The sequence below is a fragment of the Malaclemys terrapin genome, chromosome 1, assembly GCF_027887155.1.
Source record: "Malaclemys terrapin pileata isolate rMalTer1 chromosome 1, rMalTer1.hap1, whole genome shotgun sequence".
NCBI classification, from domain to species: domain Eukaryota; kingdom Metazoa; phylum Chordata; order Testudines; family Emydidae; genus Malaclemys; species Malaclemys terrapin.
The window spans coordinates 1,744,616-1,757,154 of record NC_071505.1 but is presented as its reverse complement, the minus strand read 5'-3'; positions in this window follow the sequence as shown (position 1 = coordinate 1,757,154).

Below are 12,539 nucleotides of genomic sequence, written 5' to 3'. Positions count from 1 at the left end.
GGCTGCTGAGGGCTTCCCGAGACCCCTCCTTCCTATGCCTAGGGGAAGGGTGGGGAGGAGCCCAGCAAATACCGAAGGCGCCGTGGCCCCCCCGGCCAGCAGGGGACCCTCCCGGCGAAGCTCGCCGGCCAGCAGAGGATCCTCCCGGCGACGTTCGGCATCCGTGGAGCGGAATTGGCTGGAATGGGAGAAAGAGCTAAAACTGAGAGAGCTGGAGGATCGTGAACAACAGAGACAGCATGAACGGGAGGAGAAAGAGAGACAGCATCAGCGTGAAGAGAGACAGCGTCAGCATGAACGGGAGGAGAATGAGAGACAGAGACAGGAGAATGAGAGACAGAGACAGCATGAAGAGAGACAGAGACAGGAGAATGAGAGACAGCGTCAGCATGACCTGGAACTGGCGAGATTGAAGGGCAGCGAACCCCCGGCTGCGGTGAGTGACGGGGGACCCAGGACTGCACGGAGCTTTGATAAGTGCATCATGGCCCCATACAAGGAGGGGGAGGACATGGATGACTTCCTGGAGGCCTTTGAGACGGCCTGCGAGCTGCACCGGGTTGATCCCGCGGACAGACTCCGGGTCCTTACCCCCTTACTGGACCCCAAAGCCGTGGCATTGTACCGCCAACTGGGAGAGGCAGAGAAAGGGGACTACGAACTATTCAAAAAGGCCCTGCTACGTGAGTTTGGGCTGACTCCTGAGATGTACCGGGAAAGGTTCCGGAGTCAAGATAAAACCCCTGAGATCTCATATCTGCAACTAGCCGTCCGCATGGAAAGATACGCCAGCAAGTGGGCTGGTGGGGCCCAGACGAAGGAGGACCTGATTAAACTGCTGGTACTGGAGCAACTGTATGAGCGGTGCCCATCCGACCTGAGGCTGTGGTTGGTGGACAGAAAGCCAGAGAACCCACGACACGCCGGGCAGCTGGCTGATGAGTTTGTAAAGAGCCGGTCAGGGGGTGGCAGGGAGGAGCCCCAAAGGAACAGGCCCGCCGCGATGCAGAGAGAGAGTCACCTTGGGACCTCCCAAAGGGGGAATATGGGGAATCCCCTCCCACGGGGAATGCCCAGCATCAGGGACAACCGACCGGCTCGAGGGGACCCACGGGACATGAGCTGCTATTACTGCGGCCGAAGAGGCCACGTTCGGGCCCAGTGCCCCAAGCTCAAAGACAGACTGAGCAGACCGAACCCGCACCGGGTTAACTTGGTAGAGGCCCAGACGGACGAGGGGCAGGCTTCTCACGCAAGAGGGGCTGGCAGCTTATCAACTGCTCAAGAGAGAGAAGGGCCCCCGGCCAGCTTCTCTGGGGGGCCAGATGCTCCGGATTCAAAGTTCTCCGTTTACAGGGTTGGCGCGGGGCTGTCCCTGCGGAGCGAGTGCCTTGTTCCCCTGGAGGTGGATGGGAAGAAAGTTTATGGATACTGGGACACGGGCGCAGAGGTGACACTGGCCCGGCCCGAGGTGGTGGCCCCAGATCGGGTGGTGCCCAACACCTTCCTGACCCTGACCGGGGTGGGCGGGACCCCATTCAAGGTTCCCGTAGCGAGGGTACACCTGAAATGGGGGGCCAAGGAGGGCCCCAAGGACGTGGGAGTGCACCACCATTTGCCCACTGAGGTGTTGATGGGGGGGGACCTAGAGGACTGGCCAAGCAGCCCCCAGACCGCCTTAGTCGTGACCCGTAGCCAGAGCCGGCGAGGGGCACTACGCCCTGACCTTGGGAAGGATGTCCCACCGGAGGCACCGAACCCTTCCCGGGTGGGGAGGGAACACCCAAGGACAGGCCGCGGGGTGGCTGGGGCTTCCGACCCAGCCGACGAGAGGGAGCAGGTCCCCATCCCTTCCCCAGCCGCCGAGTTCCAGGCCGAGTTGCAGAAGGACCCCTCCCTGCGGAAGCTAAGGGGCCTGGCTGACCTCAGTGTGGTACAGACCATGAGGAGAGGATGCAAGGAGAGGTTCCTGTGGGAGAAGGGGTTCCTGTACCGAGAGTGGGCTCCCCCGGGGGAAGTGGAGTCGTGGGGGATCAGGAGGCAGCTGGTGGTTCCCCAGAAGTTTCGCCACAAGCTACTGTACCTGGCCCATGACATCCCTCTCGCAGGGCACCAGGGGATCCGGCGCACCAGGCAGAGGCTGCTACAGAACTTCTACTGGCCCGGGGTCTTCACCAACGTCCGGCAGTACTGCCGATCCTGTGACCCCTGCCAGAGGGTGGGGAAGGCCCGGGACAAGGGGAAGGCAGCATTGAGACCTTTGCCCATCATAGATGAGCCTTTCCAGAAGGTGGCCATGGACATAGTGGGACCTCTCAGCAAGACGACCCGGTCTGGGAAGAAATACATCCTGGTGGTGGTAGATTTCGCCACCCGCTACCCCGAGGCAGTGCCCTTATCGTCCATTGAAGCAGACACTGTGGCGGATGCGCTGCTGACCATTTTCAGCCGAGTGGGGTTCCCCAAGGAAGTCTTGACGGACCAAGGGTCCAACTTCATGTCGGCCCTACTCCGGTGCTTGTGGGAGAGATGTGGGGTCCGGCACAACTGGGCGTCAGCATATCACCCCCAATCCAACGGGCTGGTGGAGAGGTTCAATGGGACGCTAAAAATGATGCTGAAAACATTTATGAATCAGCACCCGCAGGACTGGGACAAGTACTTACCTCACCTGCTGTTTGCGTACAGGGAGGTACCCCAGGAGTCTTCCGGGTTCTCGCCTTTCGAACTGCTATATGGAAGGCGGGTAAGGGGGCCCCTGGACCTGATGAGAGACGAATGGGAGGGGAAGGCCACTCCTGACGGAGAGTCGGTGGTGGAGTATGTCCTGACCTCCCGGGAACGACTTGCTGAGCTCATGGGCCTGGCCAGGGAGAATCTGGCCAGAGCCCAGAGGAAGCAGAAGGTCTGGTATGACCGCACAGCACGGGCCCGCGCCTTCGCCACTGGGGATCAGGTGATGGTCCTCATCCCCGTGAGGAAAAACAAACTCCAGGCCGCCTGGGAAGGGCCCTTCAAGGTTGCCAAGCAACTTAACGAGGTAAACTATGTGGTGGAGCTGTCGAACCGGGCACACCACCACCGGGTGTACCATGTGAATATGATGAAGCCATATTATGACAGGGGGAATATGGTGTTGGCCGTGTGTGGACAGTGGGAGGGGCAGGGAGATGACCCTTTAGTAGATCTATTCCCTGGGACAAGAGTTGGCTTCCCCCTGGAAGCAATTCCCTTCTCTGATCGGCTAACCCCTGCCCAGCGAGCTGAGATCGGAGGGGTGCTGCATCTGTACCAACAGCTGTTTTCCAACCAGCCTGGACGCACTAATCTGACTGTCCACCGGGTGCAGACAGGATCGCACCCGCCTATAAAATGCTCCCCCTTCCGAGCCACAGGGAAAACTGCTCAGGACCTGGAAAGAGAGGTCAATGACATGCTGGCTTTGGGGGTGATCCAGCCGTCTTCCAGCCCTTGGGCCTCGCCGGTGGTGCTGGTCCCCAAAAAGGACGGGTCGATCCGGTTCTGTGTGGACTATCGGAAGCTCAATGCCATCACTGTAGCCGATGCCTACCCCATGCCCAGGCCGGACGAGCTCCTAGACAAGCTGGGAGGTGCTCGGTACCTTACCACCATGGATCTTACAAAGGGCTATTGGCAAGTGCCGCTGGATGCAGATGCCAGGCTGAAATCGGCCTTTGTCACCCCTCTGGGGCTCTATGAGTTCCTGACCCTGCCCTTCGGCCTCAAGGGAGCGCCGGCCACCTTCCAGCGCCTGGTGGATCAGCTACTGAGGGGGATGGAGAGTTTTGCCGTGGCGTATATCGATGACATCTGTGTCTTTAGCCAGACCTGGGAGGACCACATATCCCAGGTTAGACAAGTGCTGGACCGACTCCAGAAGGCTGGGCTGACCGTAAAACCGGAGAAGTGCAAGGTGGGGATGGCTGAGGTATCTTACCTAGGCCACCGGGTGGGAAGCGACTGCCTAAAGCCGGAACCAGCCAAAGTGGAGGTGATCAGAGACTGGCCCGCTCCTCAAACCAAAAAGCAGGTCCAAGCCTTTATTGGGATGGCAGGGTACTATCGGAGGTTCGTGCCCCACTTTAGCGCCATAGCCGCCCCCATCACTGAGCTGTGCAAGAAGGGGAAGCCAGACAAAGTGGTCTGGACCGAGGAGTGCCAGGAGGCTCTCCAGGCGCTGAAGGAGGCTCTGGTCAGTGGCCCAGTTCTGGCAAACCCAGACTTTGACAAGCCCTTTATGGTGTTCACCGATGCCTCAGACACAGGACTGGGGGCGGTGTTAATGCAGGAGGACGAAAAGGGGGAGAGACACCCCATCGTGTACCTGAGCAAGAAGTTGCTACCCCGGGAGCAGAACTACGCGGCCATCGAGAAGGAATGCCTGGCCATGGTGTGGGCCCTCAAGAAACTAGAGCCATATCTCTTTGGGCGTCACTTCACCGTGCACACCGACCACTCTCCCCTGACCTGGCTGCACCAGATGAAAGGAGCCAACGCCAAGCTCCTGAGATGGAGCCTGCTCCTGCAGGATTATGACATGGACGTGGTCCATGTGAAGGGACGTGACAACCTGATAGCGGACGCATTGTCCCGGAGAGGGAGCCCTGAACTTCCCCAGGTCACTGGTCAAAGTGACCCCGCTCAGTTCAGTCTCGAAGGGCGGAGAGATGTGACGGAGCAGGGAGCAGGGCAGATTTGACCTGGGAATGTTGCAGGGGGTTGCAGTGGGGATGTGGGACTTCCCTTGAAGGAAGCTACCTGAGCTGTAACCTGAGCCAGGAACGGGGGTGGGGAGAATTAACACCTTCTGCCTGGGAGACTGGACAAAGGAGAGGAGCAGCGGGAGGGGCTTGGAGTTTAGTTTCGGTTGGGGCTGGGTGGTGCAACGCAGGGAACCCCAAGCTGGGGTCTAAGCTCCCTGAACCTCCCCGAGGGACCTAATTGAGGGGGTCTGGTCGTACCTACACGCTCTGCTTGAGACCGTGTTCCTGTCCTTAAATAAACCTTCTGCTTTACTGGCTGGTTGAGAGTCGCAGTGAATCTCGGGAAGAGGGGTGCAGGGCCCTAACTCCCCCACACTCCGCAACAGTGACCCCCAAAGGGTCAGGAACCAGGAGGCAAATAACCTCCCCCCATTTATTATTTTACATCTCCTGCTCTTTCAGACTCTCCTGATTTGGGGCCTGTCTCCTGAGTTTGAACCCATCAGACCAGCAGACAGCAGCTCTTGCCCACTGGCTGCTCCTCATTGGCTTCAGTGACTGCTGGTTGTGCTTGACATGGGCCAGACGGCCACGGCCGGGGCGATGCAGGACAGACGAACATGGCCGGGGCGATGCGGGACAGACGGACACTGCAGACTCGACGCAGGGCAGACGGACATGGCCGGGGCGACGCAGGACAGACAGACACTGCAGACTCGACGCAGGGCAGACGGACATGGCCGGGGCGACGCAGGACAGACAGACACTGCAGACTCGACGCAGGGCAGACGGACATGGCCGGGGCGACGCAGGACAGACAGACACTGCAGACTCGACGCAGGGCAGACGGACATGGCCGGGGCGACGCAGGACAGACAGACACTGCAGACTCGACGCAGGGCAGATGGCCACGGCCGGGGCAACATGGGACAGACAGACACTGCAGGCTTGACGTGGGACAGATGGCCACAGCTGAGGCGACGTGCAATAGACGGACACTGCAGGCTCGACGTGGGACAGACGGACATGGCTGGGGTGACACGGGACAGACGGACATGGCTGGGGCGACATGGACTAGACAGCTACGGCTGGCTCCACGCACGCTAGACACCCTGGTCACACCCCCTTGGCATTTGTGAATGTTTCCATGGGGTCCCGGGGGCCTCAGATTCAGACCAATCGCCGATCCGATGCCACAGCCCCCCACCCCCCACCCCATGAGCCCCATGCGGACAGGGCCCGGCCCCACCCGTAACCTGGGCCTGGCCTTTGAACGGGTGCCCAACTCCCACGCCAGGGAAGGATGGTGAACACCCAGACTCGGGGGGGGGGGGGGGGAGGGGGACAGCTGAGGCCCCTTTCCCAGCGCTCTGGGCCACACGGGCTCGTTGTGTCTGAAGTCCAGCCTTGCCCAGGCAGCCCCTTGCCATTGCTGGCTTGACTCCTCCCGGCCCCAGAGGCCGGCTTGCTTTTGTGGGTGAAGGGCCCATATTCCAGACTCCCAGTGGGAATTTTAGCTAGGACTGGCCCTGGGGCCCCAGGAGGGCTGTGTCTGCCCTCCCCACCAGCCCTTGGTCTCTGGCTGGCCTTCCCCTCCCCTTGCTCTGGCCAGCCCAGGGGCAAGAGAACAGCCCCTGCTCCCTGGGGACAGAGCCCTCTCAGCTGTGACTACGGCCTGGGGCCGACTCTGACTTGTGCCGCAGCCCTGGCGGGGGCTGGAGCCCCACCCCTGGGAGCTGGCTTTGCCAGGCGCAGCAGCAGCTGCCTTCAGGCTTCCCGGACCGAGCTACCGAGCGCCGGCTCTGATTTCAGGATAAACGTGACGACAGGCAAGAAAGACGCAGCTGTGCGACCGCGGGCTGTGCCCAGCCAAGACAAACATGGAGCGGTTGGCAGGCCCTGCGCACTGGGCTGGGGGACGAGCCAGGACGCTGCGGTTAGAGACAGGCTGGGTAGAGATGGAGCCACAGCAATGCGCCAGGCTATAACTCCGGCGGCTCCAGCGCTGGGATCCCGGGGCCCTGGCTGCAGCCGAGCGTTCGGGGGGCTGGCCAGCGTCTCGCGGGTGGGATCAGAACAGGGAGGGCACAGCTCGTCTGCTTGGGCATCGGATCCCAGACCCCAGAGCCAGGGTCCATGACCGGAGTGCTGACGCAGTCCTTTGTCCTTCCAAGCATGACGGCACGGCGCGGTTTGCAGGGTGGAGCTCCTGGCCAGGACCGGCTCTGAGGACGTGGGGAATCTGCGTCTGGATGAGTGAGGAATCCTGGTCAGTCTGATGAAACTGCTGCGTCACCGAATGCCCGTCTAGCATGAGTCAGCCACGGGCCAGCAGAGCCCCGACCCTATTCCCCCCACCCCACCCCACCCCCAATCTGGAAGAGCTACCGGAGAAACAGAGTCATTAACCTTAGGGATGGGACTGTCACCAGACAACGGGTCTGGTGCAAAGGGTGCTGGAGCTGGGCAAATTCCAAAGGGATCCCAATATCAAGAAGGGACAATCCAGGGAACCGTATGTTACCCTGCCATGGGGCTGGGGTGGAAGGCTGGATCTGGGACAGTGTCAGCAAATAGAGGTAACACACACAGTCCCTGCCAGCCCACATGGTTTCCTGGAAGGTTGAGCTGTCAAACAAACCGGGTGGATATTGATGTCGTGCTGCAGGATGACGGGGCTGGTTGATGTTACACTTGGCTGCCGCCACGGCATTGCCCTAGCACTGCGAGAATGAACAGGGCACATCCTAGCTGGATTAAACGCTGGCTCCCGGCCGGATCTCCAAGTGCAGCTGTCAGCAGGGAGCGCTCAGGGAGCCGGGCCGGCACAGCGGGTGCCCCAGGAAGCAGGCCGTGGGCCAACGCTAGGCACCGTCTTTATGAACCGGCTAGAGGACGATCTAGGATCACTGCTGGTGAAGTGAGCGGAGGACACGCAGGCTGGGGGCAGGGTCGGCTTTAGACCAATTCCCCTGAATCGGGCCCCGGGCCCAAGCCCCGGTACGGCATACCCGCCGCTTCCCCAGGGCTCCCGCGGCTATTTAAAGGGCCAGGGTGGTAGAAGCAGGGGAACCCCAGGCCCTTTAAATAGCCTCCAGAGTCCTGGGGTAGCGGGGGGCTCCGGGGGGGTATTTAAAGGGCCAGGGCTACAGCTGCCTCTGCTGCACCCCCTACCCTACCTCCAGCCCCGCACCAGCCCTGCACCCCCTGCCTTGCCTGCAGCCAGCCCCGGCCCCCTGAACTCCCTGCCCACAGCCAGCCCCTGCCGCACCCCCTGCCCTGTCTCCAGCCAACCCCTGCCACACCCCCCTGTCTGAAGCCAGCCAGCCCCGCACCCCTTGCCCTGCTTGCAGCCAGACCCTACCTCCAGCCAGCCCCATGTCCACTGGTGCCCTGCAGTTCCCAGGACAGTAACCCTGCACACCTGCTTCAATGAGGGGGGCAGGGAGCAGCTGGGACCCACACATGTGCACACCTTAGGGTGACCAGACAGCAAGTGTGAAAAACTGGGACAGGGGTGGAGGGTAATAGGAGCCTATATAAGAAAAAGACCCAAAAAATCAGGACTGTCCCAATAAAATCGGGACATCTGGTCACCCTAGCACACCCCCCGGGAGTGGCGGGGACCCACACATGGGAAACGGAGCTCATTAATAACCGATCAACAGCATATATAACGCAATGTACAGAATATATCATTGTATTATTTATATAGTTATGGAAAGTAAATAATACATGGAAGAAATGAAAGGCTTTTTTTATGTTTTGTTTTTTGGTGTTAGTCATCCCTGCCGGGGCCTCGCCCCTCCTCAAGCCGGCCCTGCTGGGGGGCCAGCGCATGAGGCTGGTACAGAATGAGCTGAATCCCCTGGTTAAATGGTCACAGCCCAACCAAAGGCAGCTCCCGTCCCCTCTTCTGCTGGGCAGGTCCTGGGGCAGAAGACAGCCCCTCAAAAGTACTGACCCTCCTGCCAGACAGAGCCCCCCCCCCGTTCATGTCCAGGTCCCGGCTGCCGAGAGCAAGCAGCTTCCTGAACTGCGACAGGCCGAGATCCAGACGAACACGGCTGAGCGACCCCTGCCCCCGGGGTACTAGCACCACCCCCCACTCCCAGGGGTACTTGGAAAGAGGGGGGTGCACGTGGGACATGGATCTCGGACGTGCCTGGGGGCGGCCCAGCAAACAAGCATGGGGCTGTCTGAGCTGGAGGCTGGCGCCGGCCGTGGGGCAGTGACTGAAGGACCCGGGCTCTCAGCACGGCTGCAGCTGACGAGAGCATTTTCCTGAGCAACAACCGACTCTGTCTGGGTCTCACTCACATCCAGAACCACCGCTGGTACAACGGATACATTCGCAAGCGCTTTCCGTCTGCTCCAAAGAGCTGGAGAAAACCTTTTCCTCAGCAGGCATGCGGCTATCACCAGACAAGCAATGGAAGACCTTTCCTCCGATCAGCACCCAGGGCTGACGCTTGGAAAGTGAGACAGCGTCTTTACCGGGCACCACGCCCAACAGATATGCGGCTCTTCTCCACAAACTGTGTCTTCCACCACAGCCCAGCCAAGGAAGCGGGCAGTCAGCGAGGATGGGCTCCGTGTTTCAAAGAAGCCTGGCACAGGAGGGGGACCCTGAACCCCAAAGAGACCTTGGCTCAAAGGAGGCTCCCATGATGAAGAAACTGAGGCAGAGCAGGGCGTCCCGGTGTTCCTGCTTTGCCTAGACCTGTCTAAAGGAACGGGCTGCATGCTCTGGTGGCTGTGAACCCAGAGAGCCCTCGGGGACGCTGGGCCTGGGGGCCCCATGTCTGTGCTGGGGTAACAGACAGAGCTGGGGCCCAGGGAGGACACCGCCACAGCCTGCCCAGGCCCCAGGGAGTACAAAAGCACACGGGCCTGGCCCGTTCAGACCCACATATAGCCTGGTGACACCTCCCAGCCCCAGGGCGCCTGTTGTCACATGAGGGGGTCATGCACAGAAACCCCCCACCCTGCCATGGTGCTGTTTTCACCCCCTCTCCCTGGGAGCTGGCAGCCCCTGGAGAGCTCAGGGAACCCTGTGGAGAGAGAAGGGCTGGGCACCCAGCTGTCCTGCCCCCCAGGCAGGGCCCTCACCCCCGGGTCACGCTGCCTCTCCAGCCACCCCAACCCCGGCCCCAGCCTGTGGGAGGCAGCGCCACAGAGAGAGCACGGTGTCCCCGCTGGGGTGAGGGAAACGCCACAGCAGTGCCGAGGGGCGTGCTCAGGGCTCAGTGCATTCACGGCTCTCCCTGGTGCGAGCTCCCCGTGCGAGGGGCAGGCGGCTGGAGCCCGGTGTCTGTTTGATGAGTGCAGGACTCAGCAGCTCTAGCTCCTGCTCGGATTCCTGGGTTCCAGTAACTTGCTGGGTGACCTTAGGTCACGACCCTGCATGCTCTGTGCCTCAGTTTCCCCATATGTGATTGGCAGGACAGCTGGCAGCCTGCTGGACAGAGCCCAGAGGGGAGCCGCTGTTGGGATTTCACCCCCTCAGCAGCCATCCCTCGCTGGCAGAGTCTCGGCCCCGGCGGGGCTGCCCTTCTCGGTCATCAGCAACCCCCCCCTTGGTTCTGGGCTGGCCCCAGCAGCAGCATCTGCTGCATGCAAGGGGGTGGGGGTGGCTCCCCCCAGGGCACCAGGCCTGGGGAGCTGAACGCAAACGCCCAGGTCTCTCTACTTGCTGCCCTAGATGGGCGCCATGTTAAACCTTCACAGCCATTAACATGCTGCGGGCATGGTGAGGGCCCAAGCCCCAGAGCACAGCTGGGGCCACACCGGTTATAGGCACAGGAGGTGCCAGCTCCATTCTCTCTGTCAGGGCCAGAAGCCTCACGCTGGACACGTCTGGGGACGTCCCCCTCCCCAGCCAGCGAGGGGCAGTGCGTGCTGCAATGCAGGGTGTTTTTCTTGTCTCGTAGCTGGTGAGGCTCTGATTATCCATCTTTGTTTGAACCCTGCTAAGTGCTTCGCTGCAGGGGATCCGGTGGCCGAGAGTTCCACAGGCCACGTTAGCCCCTTCGATTGCATTTCAGCCATTCCTCGATGCTAAGGCCAGAAAGGACCATTCTGAGCACCCTGGCTGGCCTCCGGCAGAACAATCTCATTCACCGAACGGCCCCTGGTTCTCGTGGGAAGAGTTTCCTCCCATCCCATCCCCTTGTACTCACCCCCCTGTAAGGAGTTCCCAGGCCTCAGCCAGGCAGAACAGGACAGCACCCAGTGCTCTCCCTGCCAGGCTGCCAGTTCTTGGGCCTGGGGTTCCTGGCTGTCTGGGCTGGATCCTGCTCAGAGGCCCTGAGTCCAGGCAGCGGGGCACCGGCCGTTGGGGGAGGGGGAGCAGCTACCGAGTTTGCTCAAGAACAAGCAGGACCTGTGGTGGGCTCAGTCTGCCTGACTCGTACAGCCCCAACACAATCCCCGCCCCGGCCATGCAGCGAGACTGAGATCCCCGCGAGGCTGCTGGGGCCAGGACTTGGCCAGCACCAGGGACGCTGCTGCCAGCAGCCCCTCGACACGTCCGGGTGACAGAGAATCATAGAATCTCAGGGTTGGAAGGGAACTCAGGAGTCATCTAGTCCCACCCCCTGCTCAAAGCAGGACCAATCCCCAACTAACTCATCCCAGCCAGGGCTTTGTCAAGCCGGGCCTTAAAAACCTCTAAGGAAGGAGATTCCACCATCTCCCTAGAGCATTCCAGTGCTTCACCACCCTCCTAGTGAAATAGTGTTTCCTAATATCCAACCTAGACCTCCCCCACTGCAACTTGAGACCATTACTCCTTGTTCTGTCATCTGCCACCACTGAGAACAGTCTAGATCCATCCTCTTTGGAACCCCCCTTCAAGTAGTTGAAAGCAGCTATCAAATCCCCCCTCATTCTTCTCTTCTGGAGACTAAATAATCCCAGTGCCCTCAGTCTCGCCTCGTAAGTCACGTGCTCCAGCCCCCTGATCATTTTCATTGCCCTCCGCTGGACTCTCTCCAATTTGGCACATCCCTTCTGCAGTGGGGGGACCAAAACTAGACAATACTCCAGATGAGGCCTCTGTGACGAAGTGGGGGATTTTCTTGTTTTCGGTGGGGTTTCAATGGTTTGCATGCGAACAGGGCCGGCTCCAGGCACCAGCTTAACAAGGAGGTGCTTGGGGTGGCCAAGGGAGAGGGGCGGCACCTGCGGCAATTCGGGGGCGGCAGGTCCCTCACTCCCTCTAGGAGCGAAGGACCTGCTGCCGAACTGCCACCGCCGATCGCGGCTTTTTTTTTTTTTTTTTGCTTGGGGCGGCAGAAATGCTGGAGCCAGTCCTGCATGCGGAGGGGGTGAGACTCAGTTTCCCTGGGTTTTACTTGTTTAACGAGGTGAGGGGAGAGGGAGTTTGTTGTTACAGAGGACCGGAGAGGGTACGTGGGACCCCAGCCGATGGGCAGGAGGATGGATGCCCCAGCGACCGGTGACCTGGCGACCTGGAGGCCCAGCTGAGGAGACGCAGCCGGTTCTGGCCAGTGGACGGACAATGGGCTGCAGAGTGAGGACCCAGTGACCTAACCAGCCGGTTCCAGCCAGAGGACAGAAGCGAGGAGAGGAGGCCCCGGTTTACAACCCTGTTTACCTGGAGAGAAGACAATGGACAGAGGTGGGGCCTGGGGCCGGTGATCTCAGATGCCCAGCTGGGGGCAGGGGGGCTCTGGACGGGAGAGGGGGAGCAGGCAGAGCCCACCTGGATGAAGGGAGACTGGGATGTGCTGGGCTGAGAGAGGCCAAGCCTGTAGCCCTGAGAGTTTCCTGTGCTGTATTCAACTCTCA